Source organism: Moschus berezovskii, chromosome 3 (genome assembly GCF_049115385.1).
Source record: "Moschus berezovskii isolate FMDL1 chromosome 3, NW_MosBer_1.0, whole genome shotgun sequence".
Taxonomy (NCBI): domain Eukaryota; kingdom Metazoa; phylum Chordata; class Mammalia; order Artiodactyla; family Moschidae; genus Moschus; species Moschus berezovskii.
Window position 1 is genome coordinate 18,703,925 of NC_142462.1, and position 16,659 is coordinate 18,720,583.

A 16,659-nucleotide genomic window follows, 5' to 3' on the forward strand; every position below is an offset into this window, starting at 1 on the left:
TCTCGCACAGTGGCGCTGTAGGTATTCAACCTTAGTTCACCTGATGCTAGTGTTTAATTTTATAATATACTATACAACCTTTATTTTAAATAGTATTTGTTGATAATCTCTAATGGGCTATCAGGGACCAAATATTAACAATATTGGCAAGACTAATACACGGTCACTACTCTCACTTAGCTTAGGATCTAGCTGGAGAGACAACACATAAAGAGGTAACTTTAATATTCCATGGTAAATGACAAAGTAGAGGAATGAAGGGTTCTATAGCGCATGGGAGAGAGTTTAGCATTAAGTTGATGATGGTAATTGATTTGGAAACCAAAATGCCTTTCACCTAAAATAAATCGAATGATAACGTACCTAGGATCTCACTCATCTAAAAGAATTAACAGGCAGCAGAGGAGTTTCATGTGCTCACGAATGCAGGGTCACAGAAAGCTAGCTGACAGAAGTTTTACTAAATTCACAGCCAGCTTCTACCTCCTACCTCGGTAAAATGTCTGAAGTCCTTCAGTGTGAAGGTTAGTTGGAAGAAAAGTTCCACCAAAGAATTTAGGGGAGGTGCACTCAGCATATTCCATATAGACAACCCACAGAACATCCCAGCGTAGATGTGATGAGTTTGATGATTCCTGAGATCTCAGTAAGGAATTTTCTTTTGGTTGTTGGTGTTTCAATGGAGGACTTTTTTTTCTTTAAAATTGTATGCAATTCTCATAATGTCCTGGAACTTTATCAAACTTTTATAGAGAATTCCAAGAGGTTGTGGCTCAGCTGGTAAAGCAATCTGCCTGCAATGCGGGAGACCTGGGTTCTATCCCTGGGTTGGGAAGATCCTCTGGGGAAGGGAAAGTCTACCCATTCCAGTATTCTGGCCTGGAGAATTCCATGGACTGTACAGTCCATGGGGTCGCAAAGAGTTGAACACGACTGAGCAACTTTGACTTTCACTTTCCAAAAGATTATGTTGGTTAGAAATACGATAATAAATAGTTACAATAATATTGTTTGTTGAGTTCTAGATAGGCTTTATACAGATTATTTAATTTTATTTTTAAAATAACCTCTGAGGTAGGCATTGATATTATCCTTATTTAAAAGGTGATGGAATTCAGATACTTTTCTAAACTCACACAGAGTAAGTGGTCAAGCTCATTAATTTTTTTACTGAACTGTGTATTTTCTTTTAAAAATTATTTTTTATTGGAGAATAGTTGGTTTATAATGTGTTAGTTTCTGCTGTATAGCAGAGTGAATCAGATACATTCATTTATTTAACAGAATTCACTGAGTACCTGTTATGTGCCAGGAACTGTTCTAGGAGATGGAGACAGAGCCATGAATCAAACAAGGGCCTTCATGGGAGTTACTGTCTAGTGGGAAGTAGGAAGAAAACAGAACAACAAATGAAATAAATACACTCTGATATGTTAGGTGCTATGCAGAGAAGTAAAGTAAGGTCAATAAAATAAGAGACTGCGGGGCTTCTTCGGGTTACGTTCGTGCTTTTTTACAAAGGCTGATTAGAGAAAATGAGAATGTGAAGAAGCAAGTCATGTGAATCCCTGGGGGTGGGCAGGGGTGGGAGGGGAGCATTCTAGGCATAAAAAAGGTGCAAAGATTCTGAGGTAGGAGAGGACTAAGCATGTTTGAGGAAGCCAGAGTGCCTGAAGTTGGGTGAGAAAGGAGAAGAAGTCGGAGAGGCATATGAGAGGGTGGTTTGCAGACCATTTATATGGCCTTGTAGGCTGTGCTGATGGGCTTCCCAGGTGGTGCTAGTGGTAAAGAACCCACCTGCCAATGCGTGAGACATCAGAGACCTCGGCTCTATCGCTGGGTCAGGAAGATCCCCTGGAAGAAGGTGTGGGAACCCACTCCAGTATTCTTGCCTGAAGAAACCAGTGGACAGAGGAGCCTGGCCGGCTGCAGTCCATGGGGTCATAAAGAGTTGGACGTAACTGAAGGAACTTAGCATGCACGTACTGGTTGAATATAGGTGGCATTTCAAATAAGATGAGGGCTAAGAAGTTGCCACTGGACTAGACAACTAGTCTAGTTTTACTGGGGACCTCCACAAGAGTTATTTTGGTGGGACATTGGTGAGAAAAGGTTAATCAAAGTGGATTCAAAGGAAAAAGGGATAAATGGAAGTGAAACAAGTGAAGAACTGGAGGCATTTTCTTAAAATGGACGTGCAGCTGGAAGGGAATGATGGCTGATATGTTTGTTGACTGATGGGAGTGTTCTAGGAAAGGGAGAAAAACTTCTTGCAGGCAGTTACTTGAGCATCATCTTGATTTGGAGACGGAAGATGGGGTCTAGGGCCCAAATGGAGGTGGTGTTCTTAGCGCAGACAGTTCATCCATCATAGTAGAAGGGAAAGCAGGGCCTGTGTACCCAGATGTGGGGATGTCGGTAGATATGTTAATAAGAGTTTGTACAAGTTCTATTAAAACTGCTTCTGTTTTCTCAATGAAGAATGAGAAGTGGATGGAGACGAGGTTTGAAGGCTTAAGGCAGAGGTGATGGTGTGAGCTGATTATCATGGGGAGCAAAGGGACTTGGGAAATATAATAGGGTTGCTGGCTGGCTCAAGCCTGTTAAAGGTTAACAGTCTTGTGTTTGATTCAGAATGAGGTCTGTCTGACTCCTGAGCCTAAGCCCTTAGATTTAGCAGTTTCCACTGTGTTTTCTGATATTACCCAGGAAGTGTAGTTAAACCTGAAGGATCACAACACAAGAAGAGACCTAAAGAGGTCATTATATTTAATTCTCAAGACCTTAGGGAGAACTAGTGCTCTTATTGTGTTTGCAAATCTCCATGAAGGCAGATTCTACAGCATTCCCTCCCTTGGGTATCTCATGGATTTTTGGACCCCTGCCCCTACTCCAGCATCCCTTCCATTTTTTTTTTTTTTTGGTAAATCATCTGAACTAATCCTCTACTTATTCCTGACCTGGAATAACTCATATGTATCCTAGTAAATTGTTACATCTTTGCGAAATCAACCCTGAATATTCACTGGAAGGGCTGATCCTAAAGCTGAAGCTCCAATCCTTTGGCCACCTGATGTGAGAGCTGACTCATTGGAAAAGTGCCTGATGCTGGGGAAGACTGATGGCAGGAGGAGAAGGGGACGGCAGAGGATGAGATGGTTGGATGGCATCACCGACTCAGTGGACATGAACTTGGGCACACTCTGAGAGATAGTGAAGGACAGGGAAGCCTGGTGTGCTTGGTGTCTCTGGGGTTGCAAAGAGTCAGACACGACTTAGCGACTGAACAGTTTGTACCTAAGGCTTCCCTTTTCCCAGGTCAAAGTTTGTATTTCTCCCAAGTTTTTAGCTATTTCTTATTTTTGCTTCTGGATCTTGGTCAAGGTATGTCTGAAAATATAAAAAATTAGAATAATGCTTAACCCTTACGTTTTCTTTATAAAATTTGAGGAAAGACTGCTGCCTAAATGGCCTGGAAAAATATTCATAAAATCTACTGTTGAAGGCACCTGGTTGGCCTCAGTTGTTAATTCTCACCCTCCTTGCAATTTCCTCATTGACCAATGGGCTTTGGAATGAAAAAACACTTTTTTTATGATAAGTTTTGATGCAAGCATCTTAGAAATAAAGTATTCTATGATAAATTGAACAACTTTTATTTTATTTATTTAATTTTTTAAATTTTTATTTAATAAATGTTACAAAGCACAATGCCAAAAACATTAACAGTTAAAATTTCACCAAATGAAAAAATACTATAGAATATACAGTTGTAAAAAGCTACATTAAGTTATTTTACAACTGCCTCAGGCTGCAAAAAGAAAAAAAACCCAGTGCCATACCTAAGTTATCCCTCTCTCAAAGTAATGCCATTTATGTTATAAACCATGAGCACCCCATCAAAAGATGGGAACTGCTTTTGTTAAGTCATATATATATATATATATATATATATATATATATGACTGTATCACTTTACTATACACCTAAAACAAACACAACACTGTAAATAAAATATAGTACAATATAAAATAAACAACTTTTATTTAAAATACAGAGATCCATAATTTTTAGCTATGAATATCTACTTCTTAGTTTGTACCCATTATCTGGATCATACACACTGGTATCTAGATCTGGCTAAAACAGTAGGTATTAACAATCTAACCCTACTCAGCATTTTAAACTACATTTCAAAGTTGCTGTGCTGCTGCTGCTGCTGCATCACTTCAGTTGTGTCCGACTCTGTGTGACCCCATAGACGGCAGCCCACCAGGCTCCCCCGTCCCTGGGATTCTCCAGGCAAGAATACTGGAGTGGGTTGCCATTTCCTTCTCTAAAGCATGAAAGTGAAAAGTGAAAGTGAAGTCGCTCAGTTGCGTCCAACTCCTAGTGACCCCATGGACTGCAGCCCACCAGACTCCTCCATCCATGGGTTTTTCCAGGCAAGAGTACTGGAGTGGGTTCCCATTGCCTTCTCCACATATGAAAGGGTTCCTATTTAAAATTTTTACCTCTGCTTTGTCACTCATAGCTAGTGAAATTCATTCTAGACTTTGCCATGCTATGCATATCAGGAATAAAGCAGCATAGGATTTGGGGGGAGGGGCGTCAGATGATTTTGTGACTGCCACTCACCTAAGAGTGTGATTTTGAATGAATATCTTACTTCTTGAGCCTCAATTTCCCCCTCTGTGAAATGGATATGCTTTATGCCTTGGCAATAATAGGCAGACTGATTCCTTCACTAGAAAGTAATGAACCTTACTCAGCAGTTCAGTTCAGTTCATTTCAGTCGCTCAGTTGTGTCCGATTCTTTGCGCCAGGCCTCCCTGTCCATCACCAACTCCCAGAGTTCACTCAAACTCATGTCCATCGAGTTGGTGAGGCCATCCAGCCATCTCATTCTTTGTCGTCCCCGTCTCCTCCCACCCCTAATCCCTCCCAGCATCAGACTCTTTTCCAGTGAGTCAACTCTTCGCATGAGGTGGCCAAAGTATTGCAGTTTCAGCTTTAGCATCAGTCCTTCCAATGAACACCCAGGATTGATCTCCTTTAGAATGGACTTTGGATCTCCTTGCAGTCCAAGGGACTCTCAAGAGTCTTCTCCAGCACCACAGTTCAAAAGCATCAATTCTTCGGCGATCAGCTTTCTTCACAGTCCAACTCTCACATCCATACATGACCACAGGAAAAACCATAGCCTTGACTAGACGGACCTTGGTTGGCAAAGTAATGTCTCTGCTTTTCAATATGCCATCCAGGTTGGTCATAACTTTCCTTCCATTTCCTGGCTGCAATCAGCATCTGCAGTGATTTTGGAGCCCCCAAAAATAAAGTCTGACACTGTTTCCACTGTTTCCCCATCTATTTCCCGTGAAGTGATGGGACCAGATGCCATGATCTTCGTTTTCTGAATGTTGAGCTTCAAGCCAGACTTTTCACTCTCCTCTTTCACTTTAATCAAGAGGCTTTTTAGTTCCTCTTCACTTTCTGCCATAAGGGTGGTGTCATCTGCATATCTGAGGTTATTGATATTTCTCCCAGCAATCTTGATTCCAGCTTGTGCTTCTTCCAGCCCAGCGTTCCTCATGATGTACTCTGCATAGAAGTTAAATAAGCAGGGTGACAATATACAACCTTGACGTACTCCTTTGCCACTTTGGAACCAGTCTGTTGTTCCATGTCCAGTTCTAACTGTTGCTTCCTGACCTGCATACAGGTTTCTCAAGAGGCAGGTCAGGTGGTCTGGGATTCCCATGTCTTTCAGAATTTTCCACAGTTTATTGTGATCCACACAGTCAAAGGCTTTGGCATAGTCAATGAAGCAGAAATAGATGTTTTTCTGGAACTCTCTTGCTTTCTCCATGATCCAGCGGATGTTGGCAATTTGATCTCTGGTGCCTCTGCCTTTTCTAAAACCTGCTTGAACATCTGGAAGTTCACAGTTCACATACTGCTGAAGCCTGGCTTGGAGAATTTTGAGCATGACTCATCAGTTCAGTTTAGTTGCTCAGTCTTGTCTTACTGTTTGCGACCCCTTGAATCACAGCACACCAGGCCTCCCTCTCCACCACCAACTCCCGGAGTTCACTCAAACTCATGTCCATTGAGTCAGTGATGCCATCCAGCCATCTCATTCTCTGTCGTCCCCGTGTCCTCCCACCCCAATCCCTCCCAGCATCAGAGTTTTTTCCAGTGAGTCAACTCATCGCATAAGGTGGCCAAAGTATTGGAGTTTCAGCTTCAGCATCAGTCCTTCCAATGTAGTACATCACAAATATGCTCAGAACCCAGAAGATGGTGCCAAACATATTTGTATATTTTTCTGGAGTCAATTTCAGTTCTTGCAAGGTCCCTCCCCCAATTCCTCACGCCAACCTTCATCCGGCATCTATAATTATCTTTCCCTTAGACTACCTCCATTTTTTCAATCTCCACCCACATCTCACTCTACATAGTGGGACTTCTGCTGCTACTGCTACTGCTGCTAAGTCACTTCAGTCGTGTCCGACTCTGTGTGACCCCATAGACGGAAGCCCACCAGGCTCCCCCGTCCCTGGGATTCTCCAGGCAAGAACACTGGAGTGGGTTGCCATTTCCTTCTCCAATGTGTGAAAGTGGAAAGTGAAAAGTGAAAGTGAAGTCGCTCAGTCGTGTCCGACCCTTAGCGACCCCACGGACTGCAGCCCACCAGGCTCCTCCATCCATGGGATTTTCTAGGCAATAGTACTGGAGTGGCTTGCCATTGCCTTCTCCGAAGTAGGACTTCTAGAAGACAAAAAAAAAAAAAAAATCAGTCTCTTTCTAATATGACTCATTTCATAAAGCGTATTTTTGTGTACATTTATGCTCTAAGGCCACCTTTCTTCCAGAGAAGAGGATGGAGAGAGACTGAGGGCATGGAGGTGCCAGAGAGACATACCTTGCCACTTTATCCATGAATAATTATATCCTTCTCCTAAGGTTGTTTTAAGAATGAAACATGGTAATATTTAAAAAGTGTTTATCATTTCTCGTCATGTGTGTGTGCTAAGTTGCTTCAGTCATGTCCAGCTCTTGCAACCCCATGGACTGTAGCCCATCAGGCTCCTCTGTCCATAGGATTCTAAGAATACTGGAGTGGGTTGCCAGGCAACCATTAAATAAATAGTAACTGTAACTGCTGTTACCATTACTTATCTGTTGAGCAGTAGAATCAGTTTCCCCTTGCCGGGTTTACCCACAGGGGTTTCCCAGGAGAGATAATGTATGAGAATGCCTAGAGACTTGAGTTTTATTCTGAAACCCCTGCTGGTTGACTGTGGATAAAACAGGTCTCTGCAAAAGTAAGTTGTTCAGTTGCTAAGTCATGTCCAACTCGCTGTGACCCCATGAACTGCAGCACACCCAGCTTCCCTGACCTTCACCATCTCCCCGAGTTTGCTAAGACTTGTGTCCACTGAGTCCGATGATGCCATCCAACCATCTCATCCTCTGCCTCCCCCTTCTCTTCTGGCCTTCGATCTTGCCCAGCATCAGAGTCTTTTCCAATGAGTCAGCTCTTCATGTCAGGTGGCCAAAGTATTGAAGGTTCAGCTTTAACATCAGTCCTTCCAATGAATATTCAAGTTTGATTTCCTTTAGGACTAACGGGTTTGATCTCCTAACTGTCTAAGAGACTCTCAAGCACCAAAGTTCGGAAGCATCAAAAGTAAGTAAAAGATCCTTGTCTCATTTCCTGGTAGGAATCACATTAGGGGTTGAATTACTGCTTCCCATCCCCCCAGCAGTGTGGTGCTGGTGGGGCAGAGCCACAGGTGACTCCAGATGGTGGAGGGAGAATCTGGTCCCATAGGATTGCTTCCTCTTGGCTCACAGATGGAGGGCAGTGGCTTCTGAAAGGTTTCCTGTGGGGCTGCTGGTCTGGAAAGCAGCAGTGGTCAAGCTAAAAACACACCCTCCTCCCCTTCCAAAGATGTACCCAAGGGGTCATCGTGTTTTTCTCTTCAATTTTAGAGTCAAAGTGAGTGAAGTGAGTGAGTTAAGTCGCTCAGTCGTGTCTGACTCTTTGCGACCCCATGGACTGTAGCCTACCAGGCTTCTCCGTCCATGGGATTTTCCAGGCAAGAGTACTGGAGTGGGTTGCCATTTCCTTCTCCAGGGGATCTTCCCAACCCAGGGATCAAACCCAGGTCTCCCGCAATGCAAGCAGATGCTTTATTTACCCTCTGAGCCACCAGGGAGTCAAAGTGGTCTTCACCAATGAGGAAAGGTCTTTAAAATTTCCAACCTCAAACAATTGCTGCTTCAAAAAAAAAAAAAGGCATTCTGCCTGATTCCTAAAGATTTCTTTCAGTTACTGCCAAACTTTCTTGGCTAGACCTCTGGTGTAAGAGAATGAAAGTACTTCCTTCTGGGATTGGAGATCACAAGCATTTCAATTTTAGAAGGAAATCCTATCAGAATGTTACCCGTGGAGGAAGGAAATGTGACTATACTAAAGGCCCTGAAATTGAGATGTTGCCCTCTGGAATTCCCCCCTCGGGTTGTGGTGCAGAAAGGATTGGTAGTTATCCGGATCTGCCTATGGCTCTGGATAGTAGAACATCCCTCACCTTGACATGTAACTTCTTGAGGCTGGTAGGACAATTAAGATGACAAACTGTATTGAAACTGAAGTTAATGCTTTTTAAAAAAGTGCCAGACTAGAGGGGACAGGTCTTTAAATGGAGTTTCTGTTCTCCTATAAGAAATGTTCCAAATGTGAAGAAGATCTTAAGTCCTGTTCGCAAAGGCAGTTTTCTGAGAGATAACACCTAGGGAAGTAGGAAGAGGGGCTTAGTAACTGTGGGTATAAGTTCTCATTTGGCCGTGTGATTTTGAAGTCTCTAAATCATTCAGATCCAAGAGAAAACAAAGATTAAAAATATCAGCTTTCCAGGAATGTCTGAACAGTGAGTCAGGTATGTAAATCACTGAGGCTAGTAGGTACTCAATTTCCTTTTCCTCCCAAATGTACTCTTGGTCCATTGCAGGAGTCTTTCCCACCACCCTTACTTTAGCAGCTTCACTCGCCTGTAGAATGATATACCTTTACATGTTCCAGGGAACACACTCTGTGATTGCCACCCTATTCAGTTCTGCTTTGCTCCTCTGAGTTCCTCTAGTTTGGCCATATGCTAAAGAGATTTAAGGATTCAGTTGGCTACTGGTAGATGGTTGGTATTTTAAACATTTTTGTTGCTACCCAATAGACCAAATAAGAGAACTGGCCCCTTTCCAAAGGAAAACTAAAGAAAAACTATTCAATTTACTATGCAGCTGCTTCAAAGTGATTTAGAACAACTACTCCACAGCCCAAGTTTCCAAAGAGAAAGTCATCTTTACGACAAGTATGACTGACTCATTTATCCAGAAGATAAAGTGATTTGTTCTCTTGTGGATGGGGAATTCGGTTTCCTTACTTACAAGGAACAAGGTCAGAGCTGAAGATGCTGTCTTCCAAATACAAAACAAATTTGTAGAGGGTGTATTTCACTGAAAGCCACCCTTATGTAATTTATGTATAAATTACATAAGGGGAAAAAAAAGAATTATAGAATCTGCAATTGCTTTCCAGGGTACAAAAGGACATTTGATTTTTTTTTTTTTTCCTTCAGCATAATTCAGAAGGAAGTGATACCCCAGGGAGCCAAGACTGGGTTTTTTTGTAGGGCAAGAAAGACATTTTCTGGGGAAGGAAAAAGTATGAAAAAGTTTGGGGGAGGTAAAGAAGATTTCTGCCAATGAACTGTTCTGCATATGAAGCCCAGGATATAAGCAGTCTCTTCGATCATCAAGTACCTTTCTGCACACAAAGATATTAATATAAAAGGGTAGACATAGCTTTAGAATTTCTCTGCTGAAGTGGCTTACAGGTGGCACTTTTATTGGAAGGGTGGCAGGGAGATTTATATCTTGAATCTATTTTCTGATTTATGCTTTTAGGGGTCAGATGATGAGGGGAAGGGTCTTAAGGTCTCTCCAGTTTCCACCTTTTGTCCAACTCTTCTTCTAAGAAGGGAGACTAGAGACCCCGGAGATATGCAAAAGGTGAAGTCCCCCAGGTTTGCAAAGAGAAAGCGGAAGCTTCTGCCTTCTGGGTCCACAGCTGTCCCTCCCCATTTGGTGACCAAGGCTCCTGGGAGTCACCGTAGAGTGATGATTTAGAGTTTGGTTTTTCAAGCATCTCTTTTTTGTTGCTGCCTGTGAAATGATTACTGAGGCTTAAAGAAGGCGTGTCCAGCTGTCTTGGTTCTGAAAGAAGCTGGATGTGTCAGCTCACAGAGTTGGGAGGCTGTCAGGCTACGAGCCTTTCCTGCTGTGAGAACCATCTTCTGTCAGCAGAAAACTTACTGGTCAGTGTAAGCAAAACCCAATGTGGCAGGCAGTGGGAGCTTTAGACTTTGTCTCAAGACTGATGTTTAAGGACTACTTGAAATGTTTTGAGCATGACTTTACTAGCGTGTGAGTTGAGTGCAATTGTGCAGTAGTTTGAGCATTCTTTGGCATTGCCTTTCTTTGGGATTGGAATGAAGACTGACCTCTTCCAGTCCTGTGGCCACTGCTGAGTTTTCCAAATTTGCTGGCATATTGAGTGCAGCACTTTCACAGCATCATCTTTCAGGATTTGAAATAGCTCAACTGGAATTCTATCACCTCCACCAGCTTTGTTCGTAGTGATGCTCTCTAAGGCCCATTTGACTTCACATTCCAAGATTTCTGGCTCCAGTTGAGTGATCACGCCATCGTGATTATCTTCATCGTGAAGATCTTTTTTGTACAGTTCTTCCTGTATTCTTGCCACCTCTTCTTAATATCTTCTGCTTCTGTTAGGTCCATACCATTTCTCTCCTTTATCGAGCCCATCTTTGCATGAAATGTTCCCTTGATGTCTTTAATTTTCTTGAAAAGATCTCTTGTTTTTCCTGTTCTGTTGTTTTCCTCTATTTCTTTGCATTGATCACTGAGGAAGGCTTTCTTATCTCTCCTTGCTATTCTTTGGAACTCTGCATTCAGATGCTTATATCTTTCCTTTTCTCCTCACTTCTCTTCTTTTCACAGCTATTTGTAAGGGCTCCTCAGACAGCCATTTTGGGTTTTGCATTTCTTTTCCATGGGGATGGTCTTGGTCCCTGTCTCCTGTACAATGTCACGAACCTCCGTCCAGAGTTCATCAGGCACTCTATCGATCAGATCTAGTCCTTTAAATCTATTTCTTACTTCCACTGTATAATCATAAGGGATTTGATTTAGGTCATATCTGAATGGTCTAGTGGTTTTCCCTACTTTCTTCAATTTAAGTCTGAATTTGGCAATAAGGAGTTCATGATCTGAGCCACAGTCAGCTCCTGGTCTTGTTTTTTCTAACTGTATACAGCTTCTCCATCTTTGGCTACAAAGAATATAATCAATCTGATTTCGGTGTTGACCAGCTGGTGATGTCCATGTGTAGAGTCTTCTCTTGTGTTGTTGAAGGAGGGTGTATGCTATGACCAGTGCATTCTCTTGGCAAAACTCTATTAGCCCTTGCCCTGCTTCATTCCGTGCTCCAAGGCCAAATTTGCCTGTTACTCCAGGTGTTTCTTGACTTCCTACTTTTGCATTCCAGTCCCCTTTAATGAAAAGGACATCTTTTTTTGGGTGTTAGTTCTAAAAGGTCTTGTAGGTCTTCATAGAACCGTTCAACTTCGGCTTCTTCAGCATTACTGGTTGAGGCATAGACTTGGATTACTGTAATATTGAATGGTTTGCCTTGGAAACAAACAGAAATCATTCTGTCGTTTTTGAGATTGCATCCAAGTACTGCATTTCGGACTCTTTTGTTGACCATGATGGCTACCCCATTTCTTCTAAGGGATTCCTGCCCACAGTAGTAGATATAATGGTCATCTGAGTTAAATTCACCCATTCCAGTCCATTTTAGTTCACTGATTCCTAGAATGTCTATGTTCACTCTTGTCATCTCCTGTTTGACCACTTCCAATTTGCCTTGATTCATGGACCTAACATTCCAGGTTCCTATGCAAATTGCTCTTTACAGCATGGGACCTTGTTTCTATCACCAGTCACATCCACTACTGGGTATTGGTTTTGCTTTGGCTCCATCCCTTCATTCTTTCTGGAGTTATTTCTCCACTGATCTCCAGTAGCATACTGGGCACCTACCGACCTGGGGAATTCCTCCTTCAGTATCCTATCATTTTGCCTTTTGATACTGTTCATGGGGTTCTCAAGGCAAGTATACTGAAGTGGTTTGCCATTCCCTTCTTCAGTGGACCACATTCTGTCAGACCTCTTCACCATGACCCGTCCGTCTTGGGTGGCCCCACACGGCATGGCTTAGTTTCATTGAGTTAGACAGGGCTGTGGTCCATATGATCAGATCAACTAGTTTTCTGTGATTATGATTTCAATGTGTCTGCCCTCTGATGCTGCCTCGCAATACCTACCGTCTTATTTGGGTTTCTCTTACCTTGGTCATGGAAAATCTCTTCACAGCTGCTCCAGCAAAGTGCAGCCGCTGTACCTTACCTTGGACGAGGGGTATCTCCTCAAGGCCGCCCCTCCTGACCTTGTGCTCAAAATTCTCCAAGCCAGGCTTCAGCAATATGTGAACCGTGAACTTCCAGATGTTCAAGCAGGTTTAGAAAAGGCAGAGGCACCAGAGATCAAATTGCCAACATCCACTGGATCATGGAGAAAGCAAGAGAGTTCCAGAAAAACGTCTATTTCTGCTTCGTTGACTATGCCAAAGCCTTTGACTGTGTGGATCACAATAAACTGTGGAACATTCTGAAAGAGATAGGAATCCCAGACCACTTGACCTGCCTCTTGAGAAACCTGTATGCAGGTCAGGAAGCAACAGTTAGAACTGGACATGGAACAACAGACTGGTTCCAAATAGGAAAAGGAGTACGTCAAGGTTGTATATTGTCACCCTGCTTATTTAACTTCTATGCAGAGTACATCATGAGGAACGCTGGGCTGGAAGAAGCACAAGCTGGAATCAAGATTGTCAGGAGAAATCTCAATAACCTCAGATATGCAGATGACACCACCCTTATGGCAGAAAGTGAAGAGGAACTAAAAAGCCTTTTGATGAAAGTGAAAGAAGAGAGTGAAAAGGTTGGCTTGAAGCTCAACATTCAGAAAACGAAGATCATGGCATCTGGTCCCATCACTTCATGGGAAATAGATGGGGAAACAGTGGAAACAGTGTCAGACTTCATTTTTGGGGGCTCCAAAATCACTGCAGATGCTGATTGCAGCCAGATAATTAAAAGATGCTCAATCCTTGGAAGGAAAGTTATGACCAACCTAGATAGCATATTAAAAAGCAGAGACATTACTTTGCCAACCAATGTCCGTCTAGTCAAGGCTATGGTTTTTCCCGTGGTCATGTATGGATGTGAGAGTTGGACTGTGAAGAAAGCTGATCGCCGAAGAATTGATGCTTTTGAACTGTGGTGCTGGAGAAGACTCTTGAGAGTCCCTTGGACTGCAAGGAGATCCAACCAGTCCATTCTAAAGGAGATCAATCCTGGGTGTTCATTGGAAGGACTGATGCTAAAGCTGAAACTCCAATACTTTGGCCACCTCATGCGACGAGTTGACTCACTGGAAAAGACTCTGATGCTGGGAGGGATTGGGGGTGGGAGGAGACGGGGACGACAGGGAATGAGATGGCTGGATGGCATCACCAACTCGATGGACATGAGGTTTTGTGAACTCTGGGAGTTGGTGATGGACAGGGAGGCCTGGCGTGCTGTGATTCATGGGGTCACAAAGAGTTGGACACGACTGAGCGACTGAACTGAACTGAAATGTTTTATCCTAATGATAGGTAAGTTATCTCCGTGTGATATATGGGAGTATGCCAGGTGAAAACTGAAGCACCAAATGTATAAAGTTAGGCTCCTGAACTATGAATGAGTTGTATTCCTGTATACAAGTGGCGCTAGTGGTAAAGAACCCACCCTCCAGTGCAGGAGACAGAAAAGGCCTAGAATCCCTGGGTTGGGAAGATCCCCTGGAGGGGGGCGTAGCAACCCACTCCAGTACTCTTGCCTGGAGAGTCCGATGGACTGAGGAGCCTGGCAGGATCACGAAGAGTCGGACATGACTGAAGTGACTTAGCACAGCATACATAGCTTAGTTTGAACTGTTTCTGAATAGAGGCTGGGAATAGGGTTGCCGGACAAAATATAGGGTGCTCAATTAAATTTGAAATTCATCAGTAAAAAGTGACTTTTAGTATGAATATGTCCCATGCATTACTGAGGCCATATTTATCCTAAAAACACCTGACATTATTATTATTATTTGTTAAATCAGGAAACCCCAGGTGAGAAATAAAGAATGTGTTACAAGAGGAGAATTAACTTTTAGCCACACCTCCTTTGTGTTCAATGTGTTGGCATGAAGCGGGAGGTAAGGAATTCCTAAAGCCAGATTACCTGTACTGGGTATGTGAGCATTGTGTCTTTAAGCATAACCAGTGTGGTTTCCATGAAGAGTGAGTGTAGCCTGGGAATTCAAGCAGCGTAGAAGTCAGTGTTCTGAATGGACATCTGAACTACAAGCTTTCTGACTTCCCCAAGCTCTTTGTTTTTGGAATTTCTGTACAGTATATTTTTGACTTGGGCCTTGGATTGATTTCAGCTGGCTTCTTAGTCCTGGTAACTCAAATTTAAATCTTCATTTTGGATTACTCATCTGATTACCTGCATACTTTTCACCATGGTATATTCTTCCAGAAAGGACGTATCTGGGAGTCTTTAGAGAAGGATGTATATAGAAGTCTTGACTGATGCTATTTTCATTATTATTATTAATATCTTTGCATTAAAAAGGGAATTATTTTGAAATTTCAACAAAATCCAGCCTATAGTTACTGTAATGATTATAATAAAGAATATTTCTTGTTCCAAATGTCTGTGCAATAGGATTTGTGTCCTTAAACCATTCATTTCACTGGTCATTACTTACGGATTAAAATAAGGTTATCAGACTGCATTTGAAAGGGCACTAAACTCAGATGAAGGCCTAAAACCTTGCTTTCCCTTTGTGTGCCTCTCTGGGCTTCAATTTCCTTATCTTCAAGTTAAGGGTGTTAGATAACCCCTAGGGTCCTTTGCAACCCTCACGGTCTCTGATACTGTTTTGGTAGCTTATAAACTAGTGTTCAGAGCAGTCAGTCAGCCTCAGGTTTCGTCTGTCTCTTTTACATAGAGCTGCATATCTGCCATTCTCTTCCCAACTACAGAAAAAAGAGTGGCCACGTCTGCCTCAATTTCCCAAGACCGAGGTCCTGGAAGAATTACCTCCTCACCTTGACAGCCATGTACCCATAGAGAAAGCCTTCTAATTACATTTTTCATAGACTCAGAAATGCTGACTCTTCAGAGGTCCCATAGCAATGGATGTCTGACTCCAACCCTTAGGGGCTGATGATATAGGATTATTCTTCCTTTATGTAGACCTGGCTGAAATATTGTCAGCAGCTCAACTTGGTGCACTGTACCCAGAATATGTATGTGAATGGATCTTCTCATTAAACTAGTATTTGTGTTGTGCACATTTGGACCTCACCACTGGGCAGGATGATTCTGATGCCTTAGCTGGTTTGGAGCTTCGGTATACGCATTTAGTCTGCACTGGTTTATGACTGCAGTTCTTAAATACAGGGACAGTTGAAAGGAATTGTGTGCTAGAACTGGCTTTCTGTAGCTTGTGAAAACTGATTAGTAAATTACCAGGAGTTTTGTGAGTTGGTTGTTAAATGCAACCATTATTAAAAATCAAGTCATACCAACCTACAACTAATAAAGCATATTAAAAACAAAAACTCAAAATGTAGTATTAATACCTCCTGATCATTTTACTCTGCATATCTGTGCTCCTGATATTATTTGCATATATTGGAGCTGTTTGATGAAAACATATAATGATGCTACTGTACACCTCTTCCCTACCATATATTCAGAGACCTCATGTTGGTCACTTTACATAGGTCATCATACAAGTATTTACACCACAGAAACCAGCAAGTGTTATCATTCAGACCTTGACTTATTTCTTTGTTGATGTCTAAATTTCCAAAATTAATGAAGAGAATGTTACTAATGAAGATTAAACTTAAAAATTTGCAGTGTGTGGCGTCTGTAGCTCTTACATTGTAAATAGTGCAAAAATTGAGAAAATCTGCTTCCAGTATTCAAAAAACTATTAAATGCTTCCACGTAAAAGTCCTTATGTCATTGATGAATGAGTGACTTTCCAATATGTGTCTTCATTGTTTCCCATTTGTGAAGCAATTGCTACTTAATGTAATAAAAATATCAACCGATGTAAACATAGGAACTACATGCACTCCTCAGTTGCAGACACAGACTCGCTCTGAATACAACTTACGTCTATACGAAATTGATATAAAAAAAGTTAAAGGATTTTGAGAGCACCAGTTGGCCTTATGGAATAGAAAATAAATCATATTGGGTATTTTATTATTTGTAAATTGTGGGCTTCACATTCTTTATATTAGCAAAACATAAACTTATATACATATAGATATGTGTACACTTTTTTTTTTTTAACAAAATGCCTGTTGAACATTTTCTAGCACACAACTGACTT

General features: G+C 42.1%; 1 protein-coding gene across 1 annotated transcript in view; it reads left to right on the plus strand.

The window, feature by feature from the left end:
* ASB4 (ankyrin repeat and SOCS box containing 4) overlaps positions 1-16,659 on the plus strand; it is an 86,743-nt gene that overhangs the window by 59,074 nt on the left and 11,010 nt on the right. The gene's annotated exons all lie outside the window — the stretch shown is intronic.